The sequence below is a fragment of the Pristis pectinata genome, chromosome 6, assembly GCF_009764475.1.
Source record: "Pristis pectinata isolate sPriPec2 chromosome 6, sPriPec2.1.pri, whole genome shotgun sequence".
NCBI classification, from domain to species: Eukaryota; Metazoa; Chordata; class Chondrichthyes; order Rhinopristiformes; family Pristidae; genus Pristis; species Pristis pectinata.
This window is the reverse complement of record NC_067410.1, coordinates 42,479,938-42,493,787: the sequence shown is the minus strand read 5'-3', so window position 1 is coordinate 42,493,787 and position 13,850 is coordinate 42,479,938. Positions and strand designations below refer to the sequence as shown.

Here is a 13,850-nt window from a genome sequence, read left to right as displayed (position 1 = left end):
GTGACATTTGTGAATGTAAAATGTCATACATGGAATGATATAGCTTGTCTGTGTCCTTCAGCTTTTCAATGCCAATGATACTCATTAAGCTCCTAATGCTGTTTTTCACTGAGGTGCTTAACAAAACACTAAAAATCATTCAGTTACTGTCATATGAGTCAAAAAGCTGGTCTTAAATTCCTGTGTGGTGATGGCCCCTTGCATGAGCTGTATGTGTGCTTGTTTCAAAATAGAGCATCACTGCAGTGAAGCTCATCATTATTTTCTGCTTGAATTTGCCATGGGTGAATGTCATCAGAGCTTTATTGCCAATAATTGCCACAGCTGGATAACATCTCACAGGATACTCTGTCCTCACTCTCTCAATCCTGTTAGGTCATCTCGAGAAGTGCTCTAAGGCATCCAAATCCTAAATGTCTTTGGAACAAAGAGGCTGCAGAATTGTCAAAAATGCCCTAATAGCTATTAAACAACCTTTGATTTCAGAGTAATATGAAAATGAAAGTTTAAACAGAAAAGATTCATGATTGCACCGTGACATCTATCCACACTGGGAATGACACCAATGCTGCCTAGATTACAGTTCAAAGTAGGGAAATACCCATTACGGAAGCTGGTCAGTTCAATATGTCGCTTCATAAGTCAACTACTTAGATCATAGTGCCCGTTATGGGGCAGGGATTCATTCCCCACTTCAGAAGATTCTCCATAAAACTCATGTTGAAATCATTTAACCTCCACCAAAATGGAATGAAATTGCTTTGAATGAAGCAATTTCAAAAGGAAAACAAATAATGGGTTCTCTTTGTACACAACAAAGGTCAGATGGGGAATGAAACATTAATAGCAGTAACTATAATAACTGTGCAAATTAATTGTTTTCTCAAATATGTATTATGAATTATTTCAGTACATTGGAACATGAACATGGAGAATGCATGATGAAGATACCACTACTCATCCCTCTATCAAAGCAGGCTGACATAAAAGCTTAAGTGAAAGTGCTTGAACAAGGCATTACTGAATAATTAAATCTGCCTTGGGCAACTCCATTAGCAATCACAAAGAAGAAAGAAGCACAAGAACAACCCATACCTTCCAGAATATAAAGATTGCACTGATTTTACACCACTAGATTAAATTCATCGCTTATTCTGTTAATAGATGGAAGGGTGAAGGGTGATTGGCCTTAGGGGCATATAGTCGAAGGGGCTTAACTGTCTGAACTCCGATGCTTTGTTGAAGGCATGTATTAATGTACTTAGTACAAAAATTTCATGTGACTAGAACACTTAGTTCAAAACAAGGTTCAAGACTCTGATTATTTCCAGATATTTTTAATTGAGAATTGATCATAGGCTAACAGTAAGAAAGAATGTTAAAGAAGATTTAGTTCCTATGTTTTGCAAGGATTGAATTCAGTAAAGTGCCTTTTGCTGTTATTCCCTGTTAATGGCTCTATATAAATGCAAGTTTTTGTTATTTTTATTGGGAGCCCAATCACAAATACAACAAAAAAAGTTTTGCATTTGTATGACAACTTTCAGAATTCTTATTGCCATATTGCAACCAGTATTTTATTTCTATTCTGTGAAGCAACCACTAATGCTTTGTTGATAGAAGTAACAGCCAATTGGCACATAACAGGGTCCACAAGCAGCAATGAGTGAATGAGCGCATAGCCTGCTGACAAAGCCTGCTGAGGGAGAAATATTACCGCAACAGCAAAAGTACTCCTTACTCTTCTTTAAATAGTGCTACAGAGTCATACAGTAATACAGCATGGAAACAGGCCCTTTGGCTCAACTGCTCCATGCTGACCACAGCATCCTCGCTGTTAGTCCTAGTTGCCGCTTTTGGCCTATAACCCTCCAAACCCTTCCCCTCCATGTACCTATCCAAATGCCTTTTAAATGTTCCAATTGTACCCAACTTGACCACTTCCTCTGGCAGCTCATTCCAAGTACTCACGACCCTCTATGTAAAGAAATTACCTCTCAGGTCTCTTTTAAATCTCTCCCTGCTTATCTTGTATCTGTGCCCTCTCATTATGGACTCCCCAACCGTGGGGAAAAGACTATGACCTTATCCATACCCTTCATGATTTTATAAACTTATATGAGGTCACCCCTCATTCTCCTATGCTCCAAGGAATAAAGATCCAGCGTGGCCAACCTCTCCCGATAACACAGGCAGCATCCTCACAAATTTCTGCACACTCTCCAGCTTGACAATGTTGTTCCTATAACAGGGTGACCAAAACTGTACACAATACTCCAAGTGTGGCCTCACCAACGACTTGTATAACAGCAACATAATGCCCCTACTCCTAAACTCAATGACCTGACTGATGAAGGCGAGCATGCCTTCACCAACCTGTCTACTTGCACGGCCACTTTCAGCGAACTGTGCACATGTACTCCCAGGTCCCTCTGATCCACAACACTCGACAGTGTCCTACCATTCACTGTACAATTCCTACCTGGTTTGACTGTCCAAAATGCATCACCTCACACTTATCTAAGTTGAAATCCATTTGCCATTCCACAGCCCATCTCCCTAACTGATCAAGATCTCTTTGCAATTCATGGTAACCTGCTTCACTATCAACAAGACTCCTTAATTTAGTATCATCAGCAAACTTGCTAATCTTGTCATCTACATTCATATCCAAATACTTTACATACATAATGAGGCCCCAACACTGACCCCTGGGACACTCCACTAGTCACAAGCCTCCAGTCAGAGAATTGACCTTCAACCATCACCCTCTGCTTCCTATCATCGAGCCAATTCTGAATCCACCTCGCTAGCTCCTCTGAATCCTATGCAACCTAACTTTCTAGATCAGCCTGCTTTGTGGGACCTTGTCAAAGGTCTCACTAAAGTCCATATAGGCAACATCCACTGCCCTACCTTTATCTGTCCCTTTAGTTACCTCTTCAAAAAACTCCAGAAGATTCATCAGACATGACCTCCCATTCACAAAACCATACTGACTATTCCTGATCAGGCCTTGATGATCCAACTGATGGTAAATCTTGTCTCTCAGAATTCCCTCCAATAAGGTCCCAACAACTGAAGTCAGGCTCACTGGCCTGTAGTTCTTGCCACCCTTTTTGAACAATGGAACAACAGGCATGGTAGTGTAGCGGTTATCGTAACGTTATTACAGCGCCAGCGACCTGGGTTCAATTCCGGCCACAGTCTGTAAGGAATTTGTATGTTCTCCCCGTGTCTGCATGGGTTTCCTCCCACATTCCAAAGACATACAGGTTAGGAAGTTGTGGGCATACTATGTTGGTGCCAGAAGTGTGGCGACACTTGCGGGCTGCCCCCAGAACACTCTATGCAAAAGATGAATTTCACTGTGTGCTTCGATGTACATGTGACTAATAAAGATATCTTACCTTATCATTAGCTACCCTCTAGTCTTCCAGAACTTCACCAGTGACTAATGATGAAGCAAATATCTCTACAAGGGCCTCCACAATTTCTTCCCTGGCCTCCCATTAGGTCCAGGGGTTCACTTGGTCAGACCCTGGGGATTTGTCCACCTTAATGCACTTCAAGGCTTCAAATACCTCCTTTCTCATAATATGCATATGATCTAAGACCTCACTACTTTTTACCCTCATTTCTCTGGCATCCATGATATTCTCCTTAGTAAACACAGAGGAGAAATAGACATTAAAAGCCTCGGCCATCTCCTGCAGCTTGACACATGGGCGGCCCTGATGGTCTTTGAGAGGACCTGGTCTCTCCCTAGTCAGCATTTTACTATTAATATAACTGGAGAACCTCGTGGGATTATCTTTAACCCTGCCTGCCAAATCCATCTCATACCCTCTTTTTGCCCTCCTGATTTCCCTCTTAAGCCTGGTCTTAAACTTTTTATATTCTTCAAGGTATTCATTTGTACCCAGTTGTCTAAACACGATGTAAGCTTCCTTCTTTTTCCTGACCAGAGCCTTGATATCTCTCATCAGTCAGGATTCCCTGAACTTGGTATATCTACCCTTCAACCTATGAGGAACATGCTGCCCCTGGCCTCTTGATATGACCCTTTTAAAAGCCTCCTCTTTGCCAATTGTTCCCTTGCCTTTAAATAGAGTCACCCAGTCAACCCCAGCTAGATCTTACCTAATGCCCTCAAAGTTAGCTTTGCTCCAGATCTGGACTTTAACATGTCTACCTGCTCTACCTTTTTTCCATAACTATTTTAAAACTACTAGAATTGTAGCCTATACATTCACTTACCCTGACAGAGGTTTAACATTTTCTCTGAAAGATGGCACCTCCAAAATGCAGGACTCTCTCATTACTCTATCAACTGAGATTATGCACTTAAATCCAAGGTAGTTTTTCAATCCCTGATCATGCTTTGTCACTGAATCAAAATGGAGCAGGATGCCTATATTAGAATGTAGTCATTCTTAGTGCATGGTATGAGGAAAGATAGTGAAAACAACAAAATTAATATCTTGTAGCGGCTAGCTACACACTACAAAATGAAGACACAGAGTCGCTGGTTCGAAATCGTAAGTTGAATGAATGAGAGGGGCGCGGTGCGCCTTTAGTATCCCAAAACTTCCTGCGCTACAGTTCCCGCGCTGATGTCACGCATGGGTCACCTGACCTTCCCGCGCGTGGGCTTTCCTAGCTCGACGATGGGGAAGAAGGAGGGCCCCGTGCCATCTTGGATCGGGGCCTCCGATGACATTCGCGATGTCGGGAGCCGGTTCGATGTCAGTGCGGTGAGTCGCCACAATCTATGTTTTTGCAACACTATTTAAGAAGAATTTAATGGAGTCATTAATTGTTAAGCAATAGTCACATGATACTACAACATATTCATTCACTGGCTGGCTCAGTAGTGCAGCTAGTATACCTGTTGCCTCACAGTGCCAGAGACCCACGTTCAGTTCTAACTTGGGGTGCTGTCTGTGTGGAGTTTCACCGTTCTCTCTGTGACTGCACAGGTTTCCTCCACATTCCAACGATGTGCAGGTTGGTGGATTAATTGGTTGCTGTAAATTGCCCCTGGTGTGTAAGTGAGAGGTAGAATCTGGGGCGAATTGATGAGAATATGGGCAGAATAAAAGAAGGGATTAATGTAGGATTAATATAAATGGGTGGTTGATGGTCAGGATGGACTCACTGAGTCGAAGGGCCTGTTTCCACACTGTATCTCTCTATGACTCATGAATGGTTCCAATACCACTGACTTCAGGAAAGGGGGCAGTGTACATGCACCTGTCTACTTCAACGGTGCTGAGGTCGAGAGGGTTGAGAGCTTCAAGTTCCTAGGAGTGAACATCACCAATAGCCTGTCCTGGTCAAATCACGTAGATGCCAAGGCCAAGAAAGCTCACCAGCCCCTCTACTTCCTCAGGAGGCTAAAGAAATTCGGTATGTCCCCTTTGACACTCACCAACTTTTATTGACGCACCATAGAAAGCATCCTATCTGGATGTATCACGGTTTGGTATGGCAGCTGCTCCACCCAGGACTGCAAGAAACTGCAGAGAGTTGTGGACACAGCCCAAGCGTCACAGAAACCAGCCTCCTCTCCTTGGACTCTGTCTTTACCTCTCGCTGCCTTGGCGAAGCAACTAGCATAATCAAAGACCCCACCCACCCGGGTCATTCTCTCTTCTCTCCTCTTCCATCAGGTAGAAGATACAGGAGCTTGAGGGCATGTACCACCAGACTTAAGGACAGCTTCTACCCCTCTGTGATAAGACTATTGAATGATTCCCTTATACAATGAGATGGACTCTGACCTCACGATCTACCTTGTTGTGACCTTGCACCTTATTGCACTGCATTTTCCCTGTAGCTGACACTTTACTCTGCACTGTTGTTGTTTTTACCTGTACTACATCAATGGACTCTGTACTAACTCAATGTAACTGCACTGTGTAATGAATTGACCTGTACGACCGGTATGCAAGACAAGCTTTTCACTGTACCTCGGTACAAGTGACAATAATAAACCAATACCAATACCAGTACTAATACCAATATCTAATTGGGTTCCAGTATCAAATTACAATAAAAAGTAATCAAGCCCACTACCTTGCTGCCTGTCAAGCTTTTATAGGCTTTAGAGTCCACACTTACTCCTGATATCTGATTTGGTATGCTGCCTTCGACAGGGAATCTGTGGACAGGTCAAGCCACAACCTGAATCTTAAGTCCCAGAAATGTGTGGGTCACATCAGAGGTTAAATTGAAACATATTTGGAACAGCAGCTGAAAACAACTTAAACCCATCCACTTCCAGTTTTAAAAGAGACAGGGTGAAGCCACCTGATCAGTCACCGCTTCTTTGTTTAAATATTATGAGACTGTCTAGCTTCATGTCAACAAGGACAAAGCAATAGGACTTAAGTGGTCTCAGGAAACTCCATGACTACAGGAATGCAAGGTAGATAAAATGCAAGAAATTATTGCTTTTACAGCACAATGTGTGGGCTAGGAGGAACTGATATGTTTCCTTCATGTCCAACAATCTCACCAAAAAACACTACTACTTACCCCCATGACCTGACAATGCCACACTCTCACATGAGTAACATCCAGTCTAGCCAACCACCAAAGAATAGCTTGATTATCTGAGGAGTTGTGAAAGACAGTGAATATTGAACCACCTTCTTTATGGTAAGTAGAAGTGTCTTTTAAGATTTATATTAATGGATAGGGATGCTCTTACCTTTTTAAAATATTATGGTTTTTCTCATAGGAGGAAAGGATGGGATTTGATAGTAATCATATACCCATTCCATTACTCAAGAAGGGAAAGAGGGATAAACCTGGTAACTATAGACCAGCGAGTCTCATGACAGTGGTAGGGAAGTTACTGGAGAGGATCCTTAAGGATAGGATTTATGAGCATTTGGAAAGCCATAGCCTGATTAGGGACAGTCAGTATGGCTTTGTGCAGGGCAAGTCATGCCTTAATAACTCGACTGAGTTTTTTGATGAGGTGATGAGGGTGATTGATGAAGGTAGAGCTGTGGATGTTGCCTACATAGATTTTAGTAAGGTGTTTGACAAGATCCCTCATGGGAGGTTCATCCAGAAGATTAGGATGCATGGAATCCATGGTGAATTGGTCATTTGGATTCAGAACTGGCTTGTCCCTAGAAGACAGAGGGTATTGGTCGAGGGGTCTTATTCTAGCTGAAGATCTGTGACTAGTGGTGTTCTTCAGGGATCTGTACTGGGGACCTCTGCTGTCTGTGATGTATATAAATGACCTGGATGAAAATGTACGTGGGTGGGTTAGTAAATTTGCAGATGATACGAAGATTGGTGTTGTGGATAGCACAGAGGACTGGCAAAGGATACAGTGGGATATAGATCAGTTGCAGATATGGGCGGAGAAATAGCAGATGGAGTTCAACCCAGTCAAATGTGAAGTGTTGCACCTGGGGAGATCAAATGTAAAGAGACAGTACACTGTTAATGGCAACAGTGTTGATGAGCAGACGGATCTTGGGGTCCAAGTCCATAGCTCCCTGAAAGTGGCTACACAGGTTGACAGGGTGGTAAAGAAGGCATACGACATACTTGCTTTCATTAGTCTAGGCATTGAGTCCAAGAGTCAGGAAGTTATGCTGCAGCTTTATAAAACTTTAGTTAGGTCACATCTGGAGTATTGCATTCAGTTCTGGTCACTCCATTATAGTAAGGATGTTGAGGTTTTGGAGAGGGTGCAGAAGGGGTTTACCAAGATGCCGCCTGGATTAGAGAGCATGTGCTTTGAGGATAGGTTGGAGAAACTTGGGCTGTTCTCTCTGGAGCGGCAGAGGCTGAGGGGAGATCTGATAGAGGTTTATAAGATTATGAGAGGCATAGAGTAAAGAGCCAGTATCTTTTCCCGAGGGTTGAAATGTCTAATACCAGAGGGCATGCATTTAAGTTAATAGGGGGTAAGTTCAAAGGAGATGTGCAGAGCAAGTTTTTTTACACGGAGAGTGGTGGGTGTCTGGACTGCACTGTCTGGGGTGGTGGTGGAGGCAAATATGATACAGGTGTTCAAGAAGCTCTTAGGCACATGAATGTGAGGGAAATGGTAGGATCTGGACATTTTGTAGGCAGAGAGGATTAGATTGGTTAGACAATTTATTACTAATGTAATTGGTTCAGCACAACATTTTGGGCCGAAAAACCTGTTCCTGTGCTGTACTGTTCTATGTTCTAATACATCACAGGCATATCCCCCCCCCCCCCCCCCCCCATTGTCGGTAGTATCTACATGAGGCAACATCCATCATCAAGAAGGCAACATCCATCATCAAGGATCCTTATCATCTGGGACATGCCATCTTCTTGCAGCTACCGTCAGGCAGGAAGTACAGAAGCCTGAAGTCCCACACCAAGAACAGCTACTTCCCTACAACCATTTGGTTCTTGAAACAACCAGCACAACCCTAATCACTACAGTATAGCAACACTATGACCACTTTGCTCACTTTGCACTAAGTGGACTTTGTTTCTGTTTTGTTCTAATTGTGTTCTTTCTTGTAAAAATTGTGCAATCATTTATCTTTAATTTATGTTTTTCTTGTGATTGATGCTTTTCTGATGCTATGTGCCTGCGATGCTGCTGCAAGTAAGTTTTTCACTGCACTTGTGCATACATGTACTTGTGCATATGACGATAAACTTGATTGACTTTTGACTTTGACTTTATATTTACAGTTTGAGACATTAAGTGTGGCAGATGTCACATGCATGGAAATAAAATAGTGACTTTGAATTTAAGATTCCCAAGATGCGGGATTTCCTCATATCATTTCTAGGTTTGTTGCAGGCTAATTGATGGATAGCATGATAACCCTGGTTGTCAATAACTCTATTAGAGCTGTATCATCTGACAATCAGGATTGTAGAAGGCAAACTAGATAGACTTGGCTTGTTTTGTTTCCCATGTTCCTGTGAGATGCTACTCAAGTATAATCTGGAGAAATAAAATTACAAACTGCTGAGTGCCAAAATTATCTTAAATGTTTATTAACAACCTTAAATAAAATGGATAAAATGAATGAATTATACTGTCATAATGCTGGCAAAGGCATCTGTGAAACAAGGCAGTATAAATGAAAATTACATTTTTTGCATTTGGCTGAAAAGTTTAAAGTGATTTTTAATGAGAATGGCACCCCATTTTTATCCAATTCATCTTAATTTGCTCAAACAAATTAATTTGCTTCCTGATTATATCTTGAGCACTAACATATTTAAGGAGATATAATTTATTTCATGAATAAGTTAAGCAAATGGCTTGCATTGAAGTAGCTTGTTGCAAAATGCTAACAATGCAAAAAAGATACTAGCAACACTCATCAACTAACTTTACTAATCTATCTGTGAAGAAGGCACTTCTCAAATTGAATTTTCTCTTCTAAAGGGTAGAATATTCTGTTAGATCAAACTATGGAGTTCCAAACACTTCCTACCACATCCAATAAAACCCACAATAATCAATTTCTTCAGAATTCAAAATTCAAAAGTAAAACATTTGAATTTGCTAGAAAACATGTAAAACTGAATTCTGGAAATACCCAGCAGACGAGGCAGGAAACAAACAAAGTTAAACTGGAAAGGAGAATTGCCTTTAGTTGTTCATTTCAACTTTGATCCCACAGGACAGTTGGGTCCCCAGGCCTGGTGGAGAGTTGCTGTTCCTCAAGCTTACATTGGGTTTTGTTGGAATAGTGTAAGAGACCAAAGACAGAGAGATCAGAGTAGAAACAGGATAGAAAACTGAAATGACACAGAGGAAACTGCTGCAGATTACCAAAATCAAAGGATTAACTCTACTAGATGATGATGAACTAGATGACGATGAACTAGATGAATGACATAAATTAATGTAAATGATTTGACAAGAAGCTATTTATCCTACCCACTTAGATAATGCTCATTAATAGATTGCAAAACATTTGCCAAGGAAGCAAAAGTTTCCCCATGATTATTTTTTAATCAAAATAAGTCCATCTATTGTGTTTGATGGAATCCCTACTTATTACCCAGCCTGAGGACGAAGACTCAAAATATTCTACAGTAATTCAGCAAAACTGAATTTTAGTCCACATCAATGAGCAATCATAGTTATACATTTGTGAACATAGAGAAAAATGAGACAATTAAGGGTTTACATTGTGTTAACATTCAATAAAAAATACAATGAATGATATCATCTCAACCCTTTAACAGTGTAAGAGCAATTCTACCACCAGTGCTATTCTGACACTGTTTTCTGTTGAATGTTTGCATGCGTTTTACATTCAAGGTGGTACTTAGTACTCCCATCTCTTCTATGATCATGGTTCAATTCAGGCCGAGGCAGCTGGATGACATTTCCCATGTCTTTTGATGATGTGCGTACTAAGACTGGGGGAATACTTAATTGTTTCAGCACTCCATTACTTTTCCAAATTTTCAAATCATGCCCCACCGACTAACTCCATAATAAACAAGGTCATTAGGAGACAACTGCAAGTATTCAGCGAGGAAGCAAACAAAATTAATAGTTCTATACAGGTAACATGTACCAAGAGCTGCCCTCCACACCACAAAAAGCAGATCCAACGGTCTTTCAGAATCACAAATCTAAACTGCAGCTTTCCAGACACTGCAATTAAGAGGAATTTATTATGGAATTGCAATTATAAGATAATCTCCAGTAAAATTCAACAATATGGGAAACATTGAATCTTTAGCTAAATTAAATACGTATAGAGTCATAGAGTCACAAAGCACAGAAACTGACCCATCAGTCCACTAAGTCTGCACCAACCATCAAGCACCCTGCTACACTAATCCTATACCAATCCCATTTTATTTTCCCTGCATTACCATTAACTCCCCCTAATTTCTACCACTCACTTATACACTCAGGGCAATTTAATATGCCCAATTAACCCACTCACACACACTCTTTGGGATGTGGAAAGAAACCCACACATAGGGTAAACATACAAACTCCACACAAACATCAGATGGTCGGGACTGAACCTGGGTTTCCGGAGCTATGAGGCAGTAGCTCTAATAGCTGCATCATTGTACTATCTCAAAGAGATCTCAAGAGTAATATAGTCTACTGATGTTCCAAGTTGAAATAGGACTATATTTAGTGCACTGAACTCCAGGTGGCACAAACCTAGGTTCCAATTCTTTGCAAATCTACATTTCAGAAACATCCTACACTTAAGATTCTTTTTCCTTAATTAAAGTCATAAGAACCAACAGCTAGTCCATAAGAATTTCAACTATCCTTTGAATGTAATTATCAGCAATTTACAGCAATAAAGCAATTATAGTTTATGCGTCCAGTGCTGGGACTGGGGCATTAAGACTGGGGCAAACCTAGATTGCTTTCAGCACTCCAATCAAGAGTGCTTCCAGCCCATTTGGAGAAGTACAGCAGTCCAACTGGAGATTCTCCCAATTACATGGCAGTAGCAAATGAGACCATGGCAATTAAGTTACCTTCCCAAAATTATGCTTTGTTTATGAAAGGAAAAATGGAAACAAGAATGTGAAAGCCATAGTCATCTTGCATAGATAAAATCCCAATACTTATGTTGTTTAAACACCCAGAAGGCCAATGAATTTGATTGAACAATGACATAAAAAAATTCCATTTTGATAATTATACCTTCAAGGGCTTACATTATTGTTGGCCTTCCAATAATGGTTACAATTCTAACGAGCTGCACAAGTCTTTGAGACACTGTTTTAAGAATGCTTCTTGTTTTTGATTGAGGAAAATTCTTCACTGAGAAATGAGATTCCGAGCTCTTCTGTTATGCTGTTGCTCAATACATGTTTTTTTTTCTGGACAGGATATTGGAAATAGGGAAATCATAGCTTGGCAGGTTCCAAAGTAGGAGGTCCCAGCCATTTATGGCAGGTTAATGGCCACCATACTTTGAATTATAAAGGAGTTTTGTAGACAACTAAAAGCTTTCTTGCAGCAATGCATTAACCAAAAGAGACACCTGCAGGAGTCAGAGGTAAGCCTCAATTTAAAGAGCATGGGAATTGTTGGCCATTGAAATCAACATAAGAGTAGGCCATTTGGCCTCTCACATCTGGTCTGACATTCAATCAGATCATGGCTAATCTTTTAGCTCAGCAAAGTTTTCCTGCACTAACCTTATATCAACCAATTACCTTAATACCCAAGAATTTATTGATTTTCCATAAACAGAACACCAAATCTTAAACACGATGAATATTACTGTAAATTTGCTTTACTCACACTTAACATAGCTGAAGTTTCCCTGGATTTTTGTATTTTCCTTGTTACACAGGTATTATACAAACCTTATATTACTGTTATTGCACTTTGTATGTTTTCTGTCCCTTGCATGTCTTAGCTCCAGCCAAATTAATTCTAATTCTTAATTCTGAGCTAACATCCTTTTCCTTCACAACCGTTATCCCATCCATTGGTACCAGAACTACCCATCCCCCACATTTTCCATTTTGCCTCTCTCTTCCAATATTTTTCTGGAAGTTTTATCTCTCAACTTTGGTCATTTTGTAACCACCCCATCCCAAAAGAATAGCTTCCTATTTCATCAATGCAGGTGTCAGTGCCCCATGAAATGGAATCCATTTCTTCCACACCAATCATTGAATCATACGATCATCTCTCTAATCTTATTGACCCTTGTCAATTTGCATGTATCTCAGATAGTAATCCAGAAATTATTAGCATTATTCTCCTGTTGTCAAATTTGAACCTAGCAGGGAAAAATGTAGAGCCCCTTTCAAAAGAACCTCCTTCTTAGTCATATCAATGTTGGTTCACACATAGGCCACAACAATTGGGTTTTTCCCCTCCATGACCTAGAAGACCCAAGCGTCGAGCAAGGAACACACCTTTCAGGACTGCAACACATGGCTACGGAGATAGTGTCCTTCCACTGAACTGTACTGTCCTCTATCATTACAATATTCCTTTTTACTCAGCAAGTTTGAATGGCTCCCTGTACCATGGTGCTCTGTGCAGTTTGCTCATCCTATCTATTGTCTCTGCTCTCATCCACACAGGCTGCTGAGATCTTGTACCTTTTGAACGACTGCCACTGGCAAAGACTCTTCCAGCACTACTTTCTGGATCCTCAAACATGCACCACTCATGGTTGCACCCTCCTGCTTCTCTTGACTGACCAAATCTGCAGTACTAAATCTAAGGGATGTGACTGCTTTCTGGAACATGGTCTCCAGGCAACTTTCCCCTCTCCAATGCATCTCAGTGTCAAAGTCTTGAAGTCCAGTTCACTAGCTCTGAGCAAAGCTCCTCAAGCTGCAGACACACACTGCCAACATAATTACCATAGATCTCAATCTTAGAAATGAAAGGCACTTCCTAAAGGAGCGGAACCTGATAAACTCCAGGCACTTGAGAAATGTGAACTAGAAACTGCTCCCATTGGTTCTCAATGCACAATAAATAAAACTCTCTGAATTTTCATGAAATATCTGCCACTCCACTAATTTCATATAATCTGAGATAGTTATGAACATATGAGCAACAGTGACAGGAAAATACCATTGAGCTCATCCCTGCATTAATATTTTGCCTCCGGCTAGAGGTTCAAATGACAGCACAATCTTTCAATACATTGAATTGAAAGAAGACAACCACTAATTTTAAGAGATCATTGTATTCTAGAACATGGACACAGTTTACCCATTTGTCAATGAACTATTGCTGGAAAGGATGCTTTTGCGGTTACTGGACGGTGACTTGTTTGAAGATGTAGATTATAGGTAACTATGCCAAGAGGAATTAGAGCTACAGCAAAACAACGTGAAAAAGC

The 13,850-nt window shown here is 40.8% G+C and overlaps 1 protein-coding gene across 1 annotated transcript in view; it reads right to left on the bottom strand.

Annotated features, from left to right (window-relative positions):
- The window catches only part of LOC127571338 (metabotropic glutamate receptor 7-like), a 547,846-nt gene that overhangs the window by 81,503 nt on the left and 452,493 nt on the right, over positions 1 to 13,850 (bottom strand). The window lies entirely within an intron of this gene.